Here is a 19,403-nt window from a genome sequence, read left to right as displayed (position 1 = left end):
AAGAAAAGAAAAAGAAAACTCAATCTGAGCTGAGTACAGGGTGCTTGACTTGCACACAGCTAACTCTGGTTCAATCCCTGGCACTGCATACGATCCCCCTCAAAGTGACTTTTTTTTTGGGGGGGGGCCGCACCTGTTTGATGCTCAGGGGTTACTCCTGGCTAAGCGTTCAGAAATTGCCTCTGGCTTGGGGGGACCATATGGGACTCTGGAGGATCAAACCTCGGTCCTTCCTTGGCTAGCGCTTGCCAGGCAGACACCTTACCTCTAGCGCCACCTCTCCGGCCTCTCAAAGTGACTTTTAAGCACAAAACCAGAAACAGCCCTAAGTAATGCCAAGTGTGGCCTAATCTCACTCCCCAAAACAATTCCCACAATTATACCTAAACAGTCTCAACCCATTTACTCCTTCCCTCTGATTTTACAGTGATAGGACATAAATAAACTTATCATCACTCATCATCACTAAATACCTCAGACTGAAGAGGAATCTTTTGGTTTGGGGAATAGTAACTAGGGAGTATGCCAACATTCTCACAAATTTCAAGTAATAAAATCTGAAAGACTCAATCAAAGTGGTTCGTAAAATAGTAAATTAGTGAAAGGCTTTTAATAAGCATATGCACCTAAATAAATTTTCCAAATTCTGGAAATAGAATTTTGAAACACATCTGAAACTTTTTTGCTTTTGTTGTCGCTTTGGGGCCACACTCAGTGGTGCTCTGTGGGCTAGGTCAGTGGTCGGCAACCTGCGGCTCACAAGCCACATGTGGCTCTTCACACTTTTAATTTGGCTCTTCTGTGTGCCGGGCGACCGCTCCAGGAGTCAGGACTCTGCTCCTAGCCTCTGTCAGTGCACGCCCTGTGTGGCTCTTAAAATAAATTTCAATTGTGGTTTTGGCGAGATTTGGCTCAGTTGAAAAAAAAAGGTTGCCTACCACTGGGCTAGGTGGACCAGGGATGCCAGGAAATGAACTCAGATCAGCCACATGCAAGGTAAAAACCCCGCTCACTGTAATATCACTCCAATCACTTATTTTTACTTTTTAACCAAAAGCATTAGTCTGACCACCCACTTACTCAACATCTCAACATTTTTGGTTCTGCATGACTTCTAACTTTTCAAAATTCTGAGGGCCGGAGAAATAGCAAAACGGCAGGGTGTTTGCCTTACACGTGGCCAACATAGGACAGACCCCAGTTCGATTCCTGGCATCCTATATGGTCCCCCGAGTCTGCCAGGGGAGATTTCTGAGTGCAGAGCCAGGAATAACCCCTGAGCGCTGCTGGGTATGATCCCAAAACAAAACAAAAATCAGAAAGGATCAAGACCTTCCATACAAGAATATTTGAGATAATTTACTGTTGCCACACATTCCAAAAATTGAACAGACCTTCCAGACTTTGTCCAATTTCCCCCATTTTGAAAATTTCAAAGCCATCAATGTTTAACTTGGTCTGTTAAGGCACAAAACCAAAATCCCAACTTCCAGTCTCTCATATCCACCTCGTTGTACTTCCAAATGACTTCTCAGATTTTTTTTTTTATGACTTCTCAGTTTTACCTTATCCTTTATTACTGCTCTAGTTTAGGTCATTGGCTTCTTTCCCTTTAGTGTACAATCTTAGCTAGATTACTGTGATACCTAAATATCTAAAGAGAAAAGGGACTATCTATACAGTAGGTAATAGGTTAAACAGATTGCTTGCTTTGAATCTAGCCAACCCAGGTACAATACCCAGAATCAAATATGATCCTATCTCACTTTTAAGAAGATGTGTATTTTTAGGTATCTCCATTTCTCTTTTCTACTAACTTTTCTAATCACCATTCAAATAAGTTCAAGGGGTTCAAGAGATAGCTCAAAGGAATGGTGTATATACTCCACAAACTGAAGACTTGTGGCTTCAATCACTGGCATTGCTGTGAGTGACCTCCAAGAACTTAAGCTAGTAAGTAGCCTCCCAAGCTCCACTCGTTGTGATCCTCACCCCAAAATAACTAAATTCAAGTCTTTCCCAATCAGAAAAACTACTGTGAAGTGCCACTTTCTCCCAGAGCTACTATCTTTAATTCTCTCTTTAACAGCCACAGGTGTCTACACACAACTACCCTCATTTCCTCACTTCCTATTTACAGCAAAATCTACCGCAATCTGACTTCCACACCCACCATTTCCCTGTAACTGTCTTACCAAAGCCAACAATGACCAATATTGCTAAATTCAATTGGCAGGCTTCATTTACTTTTTTTAAGAGGGCTGTGGTATCCCTAGTGGTGCTCTAAGAGAAGACAGGGGCCACTTTGGCAATACATACTGGCCAACTAGACTAGTGGTTCAGCAGTAAGATTCAAGGGTGCAGTACTGCTCAATGATGCAGTGCTGGAAACAGCAATACTCGGGGGCTTCTAATGCTATACCCAGAGAGGCTCTAGGGACTATGTTGTGCTGGGGATGAAAACCAGCTTGTATGCATGCCTAGCATGTACCCTAACTGCTATACTAGCCCTTGGCCCATTGTTTCTAACACTTGCTAGTGAAAGAGCAGTAAGTCAAAGATTAAACAGAAAATATTAACAACATAATTATTCTAATTATAATTGGACAAGAATTTGAAGGAGATAATCAAGTTCAAAACTAGAAAAATGAGGGGCTAGAGTGATTGCACAGTGGTAGGGCATTTGCCTTGCATGTTGCTGACCTTGGACAGACCCAGATTCAATCCCCGACATCCCATATGGTCCCCCAAGTCTGCCAGGAGTGATTTCTGGGCACAGAGCCAGGAATAACCCCTGAACACTGCCAGATGTGACCCAAAAACCAACAACCACCACCAAAAAAAACAACAAAACTAGGAAAATTAGGTGATATGAAAATGATGCTATAAATATAATAGAAATACTATGTTTCTTTAAAAAGTAATTTTCTTTTATTATTATTAAAAAAAATTTAAGCACCATGGTTGCAAAAATGTCCATAGTTGGGATTCAGTCATCGAATGTATACCTTCCTTCACCAGTGTAACTTTTCTGCTACCAATGTTCTCCATCTCTCTCCTTCCCCACCCCACCTGTCTTCAAGACAGGCATTCTCTCTCTCTCTCTCTCTCTCTCTCTCTCTCTCTCTCTCTCTCTCTCTCTCTCTCTCTCTCTCTCTCTCTCTCTCATTGTAATGGTAGTTGTCAGTGTAGTTATTTCTCTAACTGCATTCACCACTCTTTATGGAAAGCTTCATATATCCCTCTTCTCTATTATCTCGGGGTATTATTACCATACTATCTTTTTTTTTTTTTTTGTGGTTTTTTTTTTTGGGTCACACCCGACAGTGCTCAGGGGTTATTCCTGGCTCCATGCTCAGAAATTGCTCCTGGCAGGCACAGGGGACCATATGGGACGCTGGGATTCGAACCGATGACCTTGTGCATGAAAGGCAAACGCCTTACCTCCATGCTATCTCTCCAGCCCCACCATACTATCTTTTATTTTTCTTAAATACCACAGATGAGTCAGACTATTCTGTGTCTATCTCTCTCTGACTCATTACAATCAGCATAACAGTCTTCATGTCTATCCATGTATAGGAAAATTTCATGACTTCATTTTTCTTAACAGTTGAATAGTATTCCATTATATAGATGTAGCAGTTTCTTTAGCCACTCATCTGTTGTCAGGCACCTGGGTTGTTTCCAAATTCTGGCCATTGTAAATAGCACTGCAATGAACATAGGAGTGGAAGTGCAGAGGGCATTTCTGTATTGTTTTTTGTGTCCTAAGGTATATCCCTAGGAGTGGTATTGCTGGATCATATGGGAGCTCAATTTCCATTTTTTTTGAGGAATATCCATATTGTTTTCCAGAAAGGCTTGACTATCTGGCATTCCCACCAGCAGTTCATTTGACCTCACATCCATACCAGCACTGGCTGTTCTTGTTCTTTGTGATGTGTGTCAGTCTCTGTGGCATGAGATGGTATCTCATTGTTGTTTTGTTGATGATGTAGAGCATTTTTTCATGTGCCTTTTGGCCATCTGTATTTTTTCCTCGAGGAAATGCCTATTCATTTCTTCTCCCCATTTTTTGATGGGGTTAGATTTGGGTGGGGGGTGTTGGGCATCTCCTGGCAGTGCTCAGGAGACCAAATGGATGCCAGAGATAGAACCCAGTTGCAAGACAAATGTTCCACCTGCTATGCTATAATTCTGCCCCCCCCTTTCTTCCCCCTTGTTAAGTTCTGTAAGTAGTGAATAGTTTCTCCCATTTCTTTGGTGGACTTTGTATCCTAGTCACTGATTCCTTTCAAGTGCAGAAACTTCTCAGTTTAATGCAATCTTATTTGTTTATCTCTGCTTCCACTTGTTTGGACAGTGGTATTTCCTCCTTGAAGATGCCTTTAGGTCTGAGTTTGCATTTTTGCATGTGGCTGCCAGCTGCCCCAACACTACTTGTTGAAGAGGCTTTCCTTGCTCCATTTTGCATTTCTTGCCCCTTTATCAAAGATTGATCATATATCTGAATACTCTGAATTCTCTAGTATATTCCATTGATCCAAGGGTCTGTCTTATTCCAATACCATGCTGTTTTAATGACTATTACTTTATAGTACAATTTAAAGTTGGGAAAAGACATGCCTCCCTCCTTTTTTCAAGGAAGTAATTTTCAAGCTGATTGAAAATCAGTCAAGTGGTTTTCTTTCTTTCTTTCTTTCTTTCTTTCTTTCTTTCTTTCTTTCTTTCTTTCTTTCTTTCTTTCTTTCTTTCTTTCTTTCTTTTCTTTTCTTTTCTTTTCTTTTCTTTCTTTCTTTTTTTGATTTTTGGGTCACACCTGGCAGTGCTCAGGGCTTACTCCTGGCTCTACACTCAGAAATCACCCCTGGCAGGCACGGGGGACTACATGGGATGCCGGGATTCGAACCACCATCCTCCTGCATGCAAGGCAAATGCTTTACCTCTATGCTATCTCTCTGGCCCCCAGTCAAGGGGTTTTCATTGAAGACGAATAAGTTAGGGGCCGGAGCGGTGGCACAGGTGGTAAGACATTTGCCTTGCACTCGCTAACCTAGGACAGACCACGATGGTTTGATCCTCTGGCATCCCAGAGGGGCGATTTCTGAGTGCATAGCCAGGAATAACTCCTGAGTGTCACCAAGTGTGACCCCACCCCCCACCCCAAAGATGAATAATTTAAAATTTATACTGATCATGTAAAATCAGGGATGACTGCAGCTGGAGTGATAGTACAACTGGTAGGGCACTTAATTGTATGTTGCTGATTCTGGTTCAATCCCTGGGACCCTATATAGTCCCTTGAGGGGCCAAGAATGACTCCTAAGTTTAAGAGCCAGGAGTAATCAATCCCTAGATATCTCTCAGGGGTGGCCCAAAACAAAACAAAACAAATTAGGGATGACTAACATAAAAGACTGGAAGAGAGTGAAGGGAGGACACATGCAAAGGTCTTAGGCAGGGACCCAAAACTCACATATTCAAATTAGTTACTGTCACCTCCTAGTCCTAAGAACTAGAAAAACCAAGATCCTGGTTTCTTAATAAATCCTTACTCAAAGAACTAATGGCCCCCTGCAAGGTGGCTCCAAAGAACCCTGAGTACTTATCATACCTTAAAAGTTGGGACCGGAGAGATGGCATGGAAGTAAGGCGTTTACCTTTCATGCAGAAGGTCATCGGTTCGAATCCCGGCGTCCCATATGGTCCCCCGTGCCTGCCAGGAGCAGTTTCTGAGCACAGAGCCAGGAAAAACCCCTGAGCACTGCCGGGTGTGACCCAAAAACCACAAAATAAAAAAGTCATATCATTATGTGACAAATAATCATTATCTATTTTTTTTCTTATACTCATGATGCTTTTGTTTTGTTTTGTATTTGTGCCATATCTTGCAGTGCTCAGGGGTTACTCCTGGCTCTGTATTCAGAAATTCTGGCAGGCCTAAGGAGAACCATATGGAATACCAGGATGAAACCCTACCTAGAAAGTTATTCTCCTATGGAAATGCCTCATTGTATCAGGTTGTCCATTCTCTCCCTCCATGATGTTTACCACTTATATCTGTAGACTTAAGAACAGTGGATACTGGGCCGGGCGGTGGCGCTAAAGGTAAGGTGCCTGCCTTGCCTGCGCTAGCCTTGGACGGACTGCGGTTCGATCCCCCGGTGTCCCATATGGTCCCCCAAGCCAGGAGCAACTTCTGAGCACATAGCCAGGAGTAACCCCTGAGCGTTACCGGGTGTGGCCCAAAAACAAAAAAAAAGAACAGTGGATACTGGGGCCAGGCAGTGGCGCTGGAGGTAAGGTGCCTACCTTGCCTGCGCTAGCCTAGGACGGACCACGGTTCGATCCCCCGGCATCCCATATGGTCCCCCAAGAAGCCAGGAGCAACTTCTGAGCGCATAGCCAGGAGTAACCCCTGAGCGTCACAGGGTGTGGCCCAAAAACCAAAAAAAAAAAAAAAAAAACAGTGGATACTGGGCCGGTGAGGTGGCGCTAGAGGTAAGGAGGAGTCCGCCTTGCAAGCGCTAGCCAAGGAAGGACCGCAGTTCGATCCCCCCGCATCCCATATGGTTCCCCAAGCCTGTCAGGAGTGATTTCTGAGCACAAAGCCAGGAGTAACCCCTGAACACCAGCAGGTGTGGCCCAAAAACAAACAAAAAAAGAAGTATTTTTTAGGCCAAAGCAATAGAACAATGATCACTAGAGTCACTTAACTTGCATGTGGCTAACCTTGGTTCAATTCCAGCACCACATATAGTCTCTTGGGCCTGCCAGGAGTGATTGTGAGCACAGAGCCAGGAGTAAGCCATAAGCACTGCCAGGTGAGACCCAAAAGACCCCCCAATTATATATATACAAATAGGTATATGTGTATAAATATGATAGATATGGGTATATACATGCACATAAACTGTGCTTCAAGATCACTCCTGACAGGAATCGTGTACTGGGGATTGAACCTGGGTCAGCCATGTACAAAGTACCATATTTTCCGGCGTATAAGACGACCCCCTAATTTTGCAGTTAAAACATAGGTTTAGGCCTGTATTCGCTGTATCAGACAGAATGTTCCTGTGCTGCAACTGTATGTATCACAGTGAGCCAATCACAACAAGCAAAGGTTCAAAGGTTATACTGTAATAGACTTCCTCTCTGACTCTGGCCAATCTGAGCAGGCTTTTGACAGTGTAGATTCGGGTCCAGAACATTGTCCAATTTGCATGCATAAAAAACCTGCTTGGATTGGCTGAGTTAGAGAGGCTGTATGAGCAGCCGTGCAGTGATTGGTCCTTTATCATAGGCACCTTTTCTGGCAATTCCCTGGTGGCGTCAGTCAATCTCCCCCACTACATGAACCAAACAACACCCCATCCTCGGACCCTAGCACTGAACCACCAACACGGTTAGCTGGGTTTTGCCAGAAGTGGCTCCCAGATCTCCTGAGTACTGTATGGGAGCACCCAAGAAAGAGATTTGGAAATTCTGCGGCCTGATTTTTTTTGTTTTGTTTAGCAGGGGTCTCAAACTCACGGCCCTCCATACAACATTTTGTGGCCCACGGCCGGCCTTCAAATATCGCAGTATTCGCGATTATTCGCTTACCTTAGTAAGAAAAATAAATCGGGGCCGGGCGGTGGCGCTAGAGGTAAGGTGCCTGCCTTACCTGCGCTAGCCTTGGATGGACCGCGGTTCAATCCCCTGGCGTCCCATATGGTCCCCCAAGCCAGGAGCGACTTCTGAGCGCATAGCCAGGAGTAACCCCTGAGCGTCACCAGGTGTGGCCCAAAAAACCAAAGAAAAAGAAAAAAAAAGAAAAAAAAATCGCATTAAACATTCGCATACCCCGAGCAGTTCCGTTTGGGGTATGCAAATGTTTAATGCGATTTTTTTTCTTACTAATGCAATTTTTTATTGTGAATATTAGGTAAGCGAAATCCTTATGCGGCCCTGCCTCACCCTGACTTTGCCTCCTGTGGCCCCCAGGTAAATAGTTTGAGACCCCTGGTTTAGTGGCATACTGAAACATTTTTCGGGATATACTCGGCGTATAAGACGACCCCCGATTTTCAGTTGACTTTTTTTGTTTCAATAGTCGTCTTATACGCCGGAAAATATGGTAAGTTACATATGAAGCTAGTATACATATACATATATGAAGAATGAAGAGTAAGAATAAACATTTAAAAATAGAGTAAACTGTGCTCGCTTCAGCAGCACATATACTAAAATTGGAACAATACAGAGAAGATTAGCATGGCTCCTGCGCAAGGATGACATGCAAATTCGTGAAACATTCCATATTTAAAAAAAAATAGAGTAAACTGGGGGCCAGAGAGATAGCATGGAGGCAAGGCATTTGCCTTGCATGCAGAAGAATGGTGGTTCGAATCCTGGCATCCCATATGGTCCCCAAGCCTTCAGGAGCGAGTTCTGAGCGTAGAGCCAGGAGTAACCCCTGAGCGGCACCGGGTGTGACCCAAAAAATTAAAAAAAAAAAAAAAGAGTAAACGTCATTAGAATAGTTTTAAAAAAACGTAGTAGTGATTGTACAGAAGATAGGACATTTGCCTTGCACATGACAGCCGAAGTTCTAGTTCTAACTCTAGCACCACAATTGTACCTCTGATCTCCACCAGGAGTAATCCCTTAATGTAGAACCAAGAGTAAGCTCTGAGTACAACTGCATATATCTCAAAAATAAGCAAAAACCCTACCACTGTTCAGACATCGTCCTGCTCAAAAGAGACTTCCCTTAACACTGAGAAGACTTAACAACAACAACCTGCTTACAGGAAAGGGCTTCCTGCATTGCCCTTTCATGGTGAGGTGAAACGAGAAGACACTCCACATCATGACTTCAATGTAGGACATGCAGATTCCAGAATCTTTAATACAGAAACATGATACCAACAACAGAGACTGTGTGAAAAGTGTGTTGGCACTACGGACAATGTCTTTGATTGGACGATAACTTGCCTGAAGCCTAGAGCTGGTCTTATGCTAGGAAACTTCAGGGGTAGGATCTCTTTGTATTTAGGCCAATATTATTCCTTTCCATGCCTCTCATATTTTGGTGGGCCTATGCAAACAACAATTGCCACTCTAACACCGTTTTTACTGTGCTCCTTTGACTCTAATCCTTAAAACGCACCCACTTAAAATTTGAGGTTAACTTAAGCTAATATTCATGTACATGGAAATGTAAAAAAATACTATGCCTCTAATGTTAAAGGAGTTACGTAAGTTCGATGGCTTTAGATTGCCTTGTGTGCTGTTAAGAAATATTATAATGTATGGGCCCGGAGAGATAGCACAGCGGCGTTTGCCTTGCAAGCAGCCAATCCAGGACCAAAGGTGGTTGGTTCGAATCCCGGTGTCCCATATGGTCCCCTGTGCCTGCCAGGAGCTATTTCTGAGCAGACAGCCAGGAGTAACCCTGAGCACCGCCGGGTGTGGCCCAAAAACCAAAAAAAAAAAAAAAAAAAAAAGAAATATTATAATGTGCTACAATCTGGGGACTCGAGGGACAAAATAATCGCACATGGATTCTGTTTTATTTTATCTTAACGTTCTTTGGCTGAAAGTTCAAAGTTAAGATATCAGCAAGGGGACTTCTTCTGAGAATTATGTTATGGGTGATTGTCCTTCCACTGTAACTTTACCTTGTCCTCTTTCTTTGCATCTTTTGTTCTCATAATTCAAAATAAAAAATTAAAAAAATTAAAAAAAAAAAAGCAAAAACAAAAACAAAACCCCAAAAATTAAAAGATAAAAAGGAGGGGCTGGGCGGTGGCGCTAGAGGTAAGGTGCCTGCCTTGCCTGCGCTAGCCTAGGACGGACCGCGGTTCGATCCCCCGGCGTCCCATATGGTTCCCCAAGCCAGGAGCAACTTCTGAGCGCATAGCCAGGAGTAACCCCTGAGCGTCACCGGGTGTGGCCCAAAAACCAAAAACCAAAAACCAAAAAAAAAAAAAGATAAAAAGGAAATAATATCAATCCTTGAGTCCTACACTTTATTAAATCACTAATTTACTAGGTTATTTTGTGAGTTTTATGTTAAGTTTTCTTTTTCTCATTTTTTTCAGGGCATGCCAAGCTGTGCCCAGGACTTACTCTTGGCTCTACACTTAGGGATCAATCCAGGAGGGCACTGGGGAACCATCTAGGGGTGCTGGGATAGAATCTAGTTGGGCTATGTACAAGTTGAAAGCCCCACACACTGTACTATTTCTTCAGCCCCATTTTTGGGTGGTTTGGGGATCACATCATGGATGCTCAAAGTTACTCCTGGTGATTTGTGGCGAGGCACTTATCTTGCATGTGGCTAACCTGGGTTTGATTTCTCAAACCCCATACAGTCCCCTGAGACCTACAAGTGTGATCCCTAAGCACAGAGCCAAGAGTAAGCCCTGAGCACAACCAGTTGTGGTCCAAAATCATCGAAACAAAAACACACACACACAAATTGTTTTTTAAAAATTTTCATTTATTGATTGGTTTTTGGGCCATATCCAGCTGTCCTCAGGGGTTACTCCTGTCTTTGCACTCAGAAATTGCCCCTGGCAGGCTGGGGGATCATATAGGAGGCCGGGAATCATACCAGGTCCCTTCCAGGTCGGCTGCATGCAAGGCAAATGCCCTACCGCTGTGCTATCTCTCCAGCCCCAAAAACACAAAAAATTTTACTCCACTGTGTTTAATGTTTGGCACATATCTTCTCTATTCTCTTGTCTTCCTCTCTCTTATTCTAATCTAATCATTCCATTTTCCTGGAAGAAAAAATGAGCATGGAGCATATTTCTTCTAATTTTTAACTATTAGAAGTTGGTAAAAGCTGGCTCAGGAGTTTAATCTTAAGTTCTGAGCCAGATCAGCTGGATTTTCATTACAATATGCAGTCTCAAACAAGTTAAAACTTGCTTAACACTACAATTATTCAGTGCAAGGACTCAGTCTGGTACCCCACTAAGAGCTAAGTGCATTTCCCGCAAGGAACTAACATTCACCTTAATATTTGTCTAAGAATATATTATATTCCTGCTTTTCCGTAAACCTTTTTTTTTTTTTTTTTTGGTTTTTGGGTCTCACCCGGCAGTGCTCAGGGCTTACTCCTGGCTCCATGCTCAGAAATTGCTCCTGACAAGCACGGGGGACCATATGGGATGATGGGATGCCGGGATTCGAACCGATGACCTTCTGCATGAAAGGCAAACGCCTTACCTTCATGCTATCTCTCCGGCCCTTGTAAACCATTTTCTTTTTCAGACTTCAAAGTGGTGAGAAATCCTTAAGGACTGAGAGCTCATGAGATCATAGAGCCTAGCCTGAATCAACATGCACAAATCCCATCCTTTCATTTGAGAAAAAAAACTAATGTTTCTCATGTTCCATCAGACAATGAGAACCAGGAACAAAACCCAGTCAATTCACTGCAGCACAAAGCAATGAGTATGGTAACTTCTGTGTCCCTCAGGAACTGGCAGGTCAGGTGTATAAATCTCACTTGTTCCAGGATAAAGCAAGAAGCAGAGGGGTAGGGCAGCAACTGATGGGGAACAGCCAAGAGAGAAAAGATTATATTTTAATAAAGTACTACCAACAAGACTAACATAATGATTAACATTCCTCTACATCAGAAGTTTCCGAAATTATTTGGCTTATAATCATCTTTTGAGAGAAAAATAAAATCACTCAGTGCCCTTGGTTTTTTGTTTTGTTTGGGCCATCCCAGCAGTGCTCAGGGGTTACTCCTGGCTCTGCGCTCAGAAATCACTCCTGGCAGGCTTGGGGGGACCATATGGGATGCTGAGGATCGAACCTGGGTCTGACCTGGGTCAGTCACATGCAAGGCAAATGCCCTAATGCTGTGCTATCACTCCAGCCCCACTCAGTGCCCACAAATGTTTCCTTCCAGCTATAAAAATAAATCTGTGATACCAAACCAGGGTCACTCATTCTTCAGATCAGGCCACAAATTATAAGCATCTCAAAATCATTCTTGCTGTTCTACTGTACCCTTTTTTTCCCAAAAAAACTTTTATTGATTAGTTTTTGGGCCACACCCAGCAGTGCTCAGGGGTCACTCCTGGCTCTGCACTCAGAAATCACCCCTAGCAGGCTGGGGGACCATATAGGATGCCAGGAATCAAACCAGGTCCCTCCTGGGTTGGCCATATGAAAGGAAAACACCCTACAACTGTGCTATCTCTCCAGCCCCTGTACTGTACCCTTTATAATCCATTAGGGAAAAAACAGTGAAAAAATTAGGGAAAAAAACAGGCAGACAAACCAAATCTGGGTTTGAAATCTGTCTCTGTCCTTGGGTACATTACTTAGCTTCTCTAACCTTGTCTCTTAATTTTGAAAATGAGGATAATATCAACTACCTCGGGCCCGGAGAGATAGTACAGCAGTGAGCAGTGTTTGTTTGCCTTGCAAGCAGCGATCCAGGACCAAAGGTGATTGGTTTGAATCCCGGTGTCCCATATGGTCCCCCATACCTGCCAGGAGCTATTTCTAAGCAGACAGCCAGGAGTAACCACTGAGCACCACCGAGTGTGGCCCAAAAAACAAACAAATAAACTATATATATATATATCTATATATATCTATATCTATATATATATAGATATATATATCAACTACCTCATAGGATTACCAAGAGGATTAAGAAAAATAATGTAATATATGTGAAAAAAACTTCCAGCAGTACTCCGGCACTTAGATGACAACAGAATTGTGAGGAGCTTTTTTGCTTTCCTTCCTGTGTATCTAAAAAGTTGTATCAGGGGTAAAGGTTGATAATACCAGAACCATTAAATTCTGAAGTGAGAGCTAGGAAGATGTTTTAAAAAGTTTAAGCACTTGCTTTACATCTATAAGCCATAGGTCCAATCCTAGCATGATGTCAGAGTCTTCATCCCTTCCAGCCATGTCCCTTTCCCCCCCTAACTTCTTTAAGATAAAATTTTTTTTCTTTTGGGGCCAGAGAGATGGCATGGAGGTAGGGCGTTTGCCTTAGATGCAGAAGGATGGTGGTTCGAATCCCGGCATCCCAGATGGTTCCCCCAAGCCTGCCAGGAGAGATTTCTGTGTGTACAGCCAGGAGTGACCCCGGAGCGCTGCTGGGTGTGACCAAAACAAACAAACAAACAAACAAACATTTTTTCTTTTAACAACATGATTTACCAAGTTGTTCATAATACAGTTGAACTGTTTCAAGAATTTAATGTTCAAACATCAACCCCACCAGTGTGGCCTTCCCTTCACCAGTCCCCAATTTCCCACTCACCACCCTAACATGCCCCCTTGCAGGCACACATTTACTTCATATTGTTTGTTGTAACACAAAAGCAAATGAAATAATCAAAACTTAGATAAACAATGGATTAATTTGAAATAACATATCTTTTCATCTTTAAAAAAAATGTTTTTTAATTTGTTTTTGGCCCATACCCGGTGACGCTCAGGGGTTATTCCTGGCTATGCACTCAGAAATCGCTCCTGGCTCGGGGACCATATGGAATGCCGGTATAGAACCCAGGTCCGACCTTGTTAGCTGCATGAAAGGCAAATGCTGCTGTGCTATTGCTTTGGTCCCTTTTTAAAAAATTTAAGTGGATATATTTATTTATTTAGGGTTTGGGCCACATCCTTCTGTAGTGCTCAGGGCTTTCTCCTGGATCTGTGCTCAGGAATCACTTCTGGTGGGGCTCAGGAGGTCATATGAGGTGCCAGGGATCTAACCTGGGTCAGTCATGTGCAAGGAAAGTGTCTTAACCTGCTGTACTATTGCTCTGACTCAAGTCAATGTTTTAAAAACGAGTTTAGTGGAAGTTATCTATGTGTTCATGTATAGGACATAGATGAGGTCAACAACTATTGTGCTCCTTTAGTGAGTGAGGGATAAGGACATGAACAGAAATAAGTCACATGAATATGAACAGAGGTACAAATCAGGTACAGAAGCAGGACAAGCAAGCTTGGTACACTAAAAATACTTGGTAGAGCACAGTGGTAGGGTGTCTGTCTTGCAAGAAGCCAACCCAGGACGGACCTGGGTTCAATTCCCGACATCCCATATGGTTTCCTGAGCCAGGAGTGATTTCTAAGCTCAGAGTCAGGAGTAGCCCGTGAGCATCGCAGGGTGTGACCCAAAAACCACCCCCCCAAATAAACTTGGTAGAGAAGTAAATGAGATAGATGTTTCCTGTGACATGAGGGCACTCAAAATCTCTTTATGGGGCCAGAATGATAGCAGTGGTAGGGCGTTTGCCTTGCATGCAGACCACCTGGGACTGACTTGGGTTCAATCCTCAGCATTCCATATGGTCCCCCAAGCCTGCCAGGAGCAATTTCTGAGTACAGAGCCAGGAGTAGCCCCTGAGCACCGCTGGGTGTGGTCCCAAGCCCCCTCCCAACAAAACAAAATAAAAAAATCTCTTATCAGAGAACTATGTCACAACTATGTCACAAACTATGTTTGTGACAGTCCTTAATAGATCTCCTTTACTCAGAGTCAATGATGGAGAAAATCCCAACTACTTGAGACTCCACTTGTGCCAGGTAGTGAGTGCCCTAAGCACTACACTACATAAGCATAAACTTGTTTAATATAAAGAGCCCATAGATAAATAAGTACTAGTAATGAAGGACCATTATTATTTCCATTTTACTAAAAAGGAAACAAATGTTTAGCTAACAACTGTTAGGCTTGAGATTAGACCAGTGGTCTGGTAAATTACAGTCTATGTGTTTAATTAACTACAACATTTTTGCTGTTCTTTTCTTTTGGGGGGGGGGGTAGGGTGGGAGGTGCAGACCCTGCTGTACTCAGGACTTATTCCTGGCTCTTCATTCAGTTGGGGCACCATGTGGGGTGCTGGGGAACAAATCTGGGTTAGGAGAGTGCAATGCAAGTACCTTACTCGGTACACTATTTCTCCAGCTCCTAATTAACTACACTTTATTTATATTTATTTATGTATTTATTTATTTAGTTTTTGGGCCACACCTGGTAGCACTCAGGGATTACTCCAGGCTCAGAAATCACTTTTGACAGGCTCTGGGGACAATATGGGACGGTGGGGATTGAACCTAGGTCTGTCCTGGTTGGCCACATGCAAGGCAAACGCCCTACCACTATGTTATCCCTCATGCCCTTAACTACACTTTAGACTCTTTTCTGAGAAAACAAATTACAAGTAGGAAGATATGACAAATCAGAATCTCAATGTAGAAACTTGAGGGATACATTAATAAAACCAGTCAACAGCTCATATTTTAGCTACTTATGAAGTAAGTAAAAATGAAAGCCTAGGCTGGAGAAATAGCATGGCAGTGGGGTGTTTGTCTTGCATGCAGAAGGACGGTGGTTCGAATCCTGGCATCCCATTTGGTCCCCCAAGCCTGCCAGGAGCGAATTTTTTTTTTTTTTTTAAGTTTTTGGGTCACACCGGGCCGTACTCAGGGGTTACTCCTGGCTCTACGCTCAGAAATCGCTCCTGGCAGGCTCGGGGGACCCTATGGGATGCCGGAATTTGAACCATCGTCCTTCTGCATGCAAAGCAAATGCCTTACCTCCATGCTATCTCTCTGGCGATTTCTGAGCGTAGAGCCAGGAGTAACCCCTGAACGATGCCAGGTGTGACCCAAAAGCAAAACAAAAACAAACAAACAAACAAAAAGAATAAGAGCCGAATTCTTGCTCCTGTATAAAGAAAGATGAAAGTGAGATACAACTGTAAGGACTGCAGGTTTTCCCCCTGAAATACCAAATAGATAGAAGATCTTCCTGAATGTGTCTAAATATATCTTCCTGAATGTGTCTAAATGTGTTCATATGTCTTATCCCCAGCCAAGTTACACACATTAGAGACAGTGGGCTAGGAATCAAATGCAGAAAATCTACAAGAAATAAAAAGTCTGAGGGTCTGGAACAATAGCACAGTGGGTAGGGTGTTTGCCTTGCACATGGCCAACCTGGGTTTAATCCCTGGCATGCTATTTGGTCCCCTGAGCTAGAAGTGATTTCTGAGTGCAGAGCCTGGAGTAATACCCTGAGCACTGCTGGGTGTGGCCCCAAGACAAAAACAAACAAAAAAAATTTGAGGTGCCTTCGAACTTGATGGGCTATTCAGCTCTGAAACCATAGATCCTCTTGGACCCTATCTTTTTTTTTTTTTTTTTTGGGCCACACCCGGCGGTGCTCAGGGGTTACTCCTGGCTGTCTGCTCAGAAATAGCTCCTGGCAGGCACGGGGGACCATATGGGACACCAGGATTCAAACCAACCACCTTTGGTCCTGGATCGGCTGCTTGCAAGGCAAACGCCGCTGTGCTATCTCTCCAGGCCCTTGGACCCTATCTTGATCCCTTCCATCACATATCCAGAGCTATCCTAGTCACCCTGCTCTGTCTCTGCCATAAGGCATTTCCTACTGGTTGGTACTACCTTCTTCAGTCTATTATTAACACCTCAGCTCAAGGCTCACTGTACCACCCTCCAGATTGAAGCCTCAAATCATATTTGTCCAAACCATCCTGTCCATGCAAAATGTCCATATGTGACTTTTCCTCTCTATATCAGGGGTGGGAATGCCCAGTCCATGGGCAGTATAAGGTCTGCACAATGTCCTGTGGTGCATGAGAGGACATTCAAGTGTTTCTTGTCAACTGGTCCATCTGTACTGTATGGCTGAAACTATAAATACCAAAATGGTCCTTGGCAGTAAAAAGATTAAACACTCTTGCTCTAAAACTGATGTTCTCTACTGCAGTTTAAAAATTTCCATATGGGGCAGGAGTGGTAGCTCAGTGTAGGGTGTTTGCTAGGGTGTTTGCCTTGCATGCGGTCGACCCAAATTCAACCCTTGGAATTCCATATGTTCCCCCAAGCCAGCCAGGAGTAACCCCTAAGTGTTGCTGGGTGTGACCCCCAAAATTACTCCATAAACCTATCACTAAGCCCTGTTTTATTTTAATCATCCTCTCAGCCTTATCTTACTTCTATGACTCCTCTACCTCATTATCCTTCTTTTTACCAAACATCTCAATTCATATACCTCGTAAAGACCCTGAATTTTCCCACCTTTTGCATCCAATTCCTAGTTTCTTCTCTATTATATCATCCTCCCTTCAACCTTTCACCTCAGTCTCTGACTTTTCTTTTTTTTAAATGTATTATTATTATTATTATTATTATTATTTTTAAAGCCACAACTGGTGGTGCTCAGGGGCTACTCCTGGCTCTGTGCTCAGAAATCACTCCTGGAAGGCTTGAGACCATATAGGATGCCAAAGATCAAACCCTAGTTGGCTGCATACAAAGCAAACACCCTACCCTCTGTGCTATCCCTCCATCCCATACATTTCTTTTTATTGTTTGTTTTTGGGGACATACCAGGCAGTACTTAGAGGTTACTACTGGCTCTGCACTCAGGGGTCATTCCTGGTGGGCTTGGGGGACTATATGGGATACCAGATATCAAACCTGGGTCAGTTGCATGCAAGGCAAAGGCCTTATCCACTGTGCTATACCCCCTTACTTTTCTAAGACATGTACAAGATTTCGCAAATCTTACTTTCTTCAAGAAGTTCTATACAGTGAATAGGACATCTGCCTTGAACAGTCGACCTGAGTTCAATTCCCAGCACCCCTTGTGGTCCCCCACAAGTCCTGTCAGGAGTAATAGGTGAGCTCAGAGCCAGAGTAAGCCCTGAGCACTCCCAGGTATGGCCCCAGAAACAAAACAAAATGCTTTCCTTGACAAAATCTAGTAGCCATCCTGGTCAACCTTGCTTCAAACATGGAAAGCACATTCCTGGCTAAAGATTTTTGCTTTCTCTTCTATTTTCTTTGTAGTCTTCCCTCCCCAATTTGCTCCCTTGCTTCATTCATCTGCTCAGATGTAACTAACCAGTTTTCACTAACTCTAATTAATGTTTTTTTACTGCCAATACCCTACTTTTTCTTCAGAGCACTTATCCCTAACATATAATAAGTCATAAATTTACTATTATCTCTACCCATAGGAACATATACTCCATAAGAGAAGGGAAAAGGTCTATTTTGGTTTTTGCTGTATTCTTCAGAGCCTAGAAGTGCACGCATTAAAAACTTTATATTTGAGGAGCAGATTGTCTTAATTTATGTATTTTTCGTAACAGGCAATTAATTTCTTAAAGGTACAATTAAAGGTTTACCATTTTCAAGCAGCCTAGAATACTGGAAAAAAACACTGAAGATAGCTAGAGAGATAGCTAAACTGGCTAAGTACATTCTGTATGCAGGAGTCCCAGGTTGCTCTTAAAGGACAGCAGCACACTAGAATTCTCTGCTTTCTGCCTGGAGCAACTTCTGAGCATAACACCCAAGAAGAGATTCAAAAGTTCCCCAGCACCAAAAGCAGACCCAAACTAAAAATAATTGTGTATTTATACAAAACATCAAAACCTCCTAGTGTAGTCCTGACTTCATCATTGGCTGAATAGTACTGACAAATCCATTTTCCTTCCTGGAACCTTGCTCTTTCATATATAAAATGAGAGTTATATTATCTCAAATCTCTTCTGTTAAAACATAGAACAGTAAAACCTGGCCCAGCCCAGTATCTCAGACATTACAGGCACTCAGTAAATATTTGATTTCTTTGTTGTTGATTCTCCTATTACACAGGAATCTGAGTTGTGTTGGAACACAGTTTGGACAGAACAAGTAAAAGTTTTAGTCTCTCTTCCTTCTCTGAATCATGTAACCTCGTTCTGATGTTTGTGATATGAGAATGAAGCACTGAATTTGAAATTGGAAAATATGAATTTTGACCACTGGTAGTTGTTTGGATATGAAACATTGAAAAGCCATTTCTGAGCATTTCCTTGCAACCCCTCTCCACAAAGCTATAGTGATCTTTTCTCAAAAGCACCAAGTGTCCTCTTACCTCAGGGGCCCTCTTTTGAGGTTTCTTTGCCTGGTATGTTCTTTGATTTCATGCAGGACTTTTACTTATCCTCAGGGACAGCCTTTTTTTTTTTTTTTTTTTTTTATAGGGGCAACACCCCGCTGTGCTTTGTTGCTCAGGGGCCACTGGGGTCATATCCAACAGAGCTTGAAATGCCACACCCAGCAGTGCTAGAAGGCCATGTGGTGCTCAGGATCAAACTCAAACTCAAGGTGTAATATATATGCACTTGATTTACCTTTCCTCTAGCTTCCAAATTTACTTTTTTTTTTGGTTTTGGGCCATACCCAGTAGTCCTCAGAGGTTACCTGTGGCTCTGTGCTCAGAAATTGCTACTGGTAGCTCAGGGGACCATATGGTATCCAGGGATCGAACCTACGTCTGTCTCAGGTTGGCTGCATACAAGGAAAAATGCCCTACCACTGTGGTATCACTCCAG

At 43.0% G+C, this 19,403-nt stretch overlaps 1 protein-coding gene and 1 non-coding gene across 2 annotated transcripts in view; one reads left to right on the top strand and one right to left on the bottom strand.

Annotated features, from left to right (window-relative positions):
• The window catches only part of LIMK2 (LIM domain kinase 2), a 103,454-nt gene that overhangs the window by 81,123 nt on the left and 2,928 nt on the right, over positions 1-19,403 (bottom strand). The gene's annotated exons all lie outside the window — the stretch shown is intronic.
• LOC126031610 (U6 spliceosomal RNA) lies at positions 8,205-8,311 on the top strand. The gene has a single exon (XR_007503443.1). It is a non-coding gene; the product is annotated as a U6 spliceosomal RNA (small nuclear RNA).

The sequence above is a fragment of the Suncus etruscus genome, chromosome 15 (genome assembly GCF_024139225.1).
Source record: "Suncus etruscus isolate mSunEtr1 chromosome 15, mSunEtr1.pri.cur, whole genome shotgun sequence".
NCBI classification, from domain to species: domain Eukaryota; kingdom Metazoa; phylum Chordata; class Mammalia; order Eulipotyphla; family Soricidae; genus Suncus; species Suncus etruscus.
Note: the sequence above shows the minus strand (reverse complement) of the source record. Positions and strands in the feature narration are given on the sequence as shown.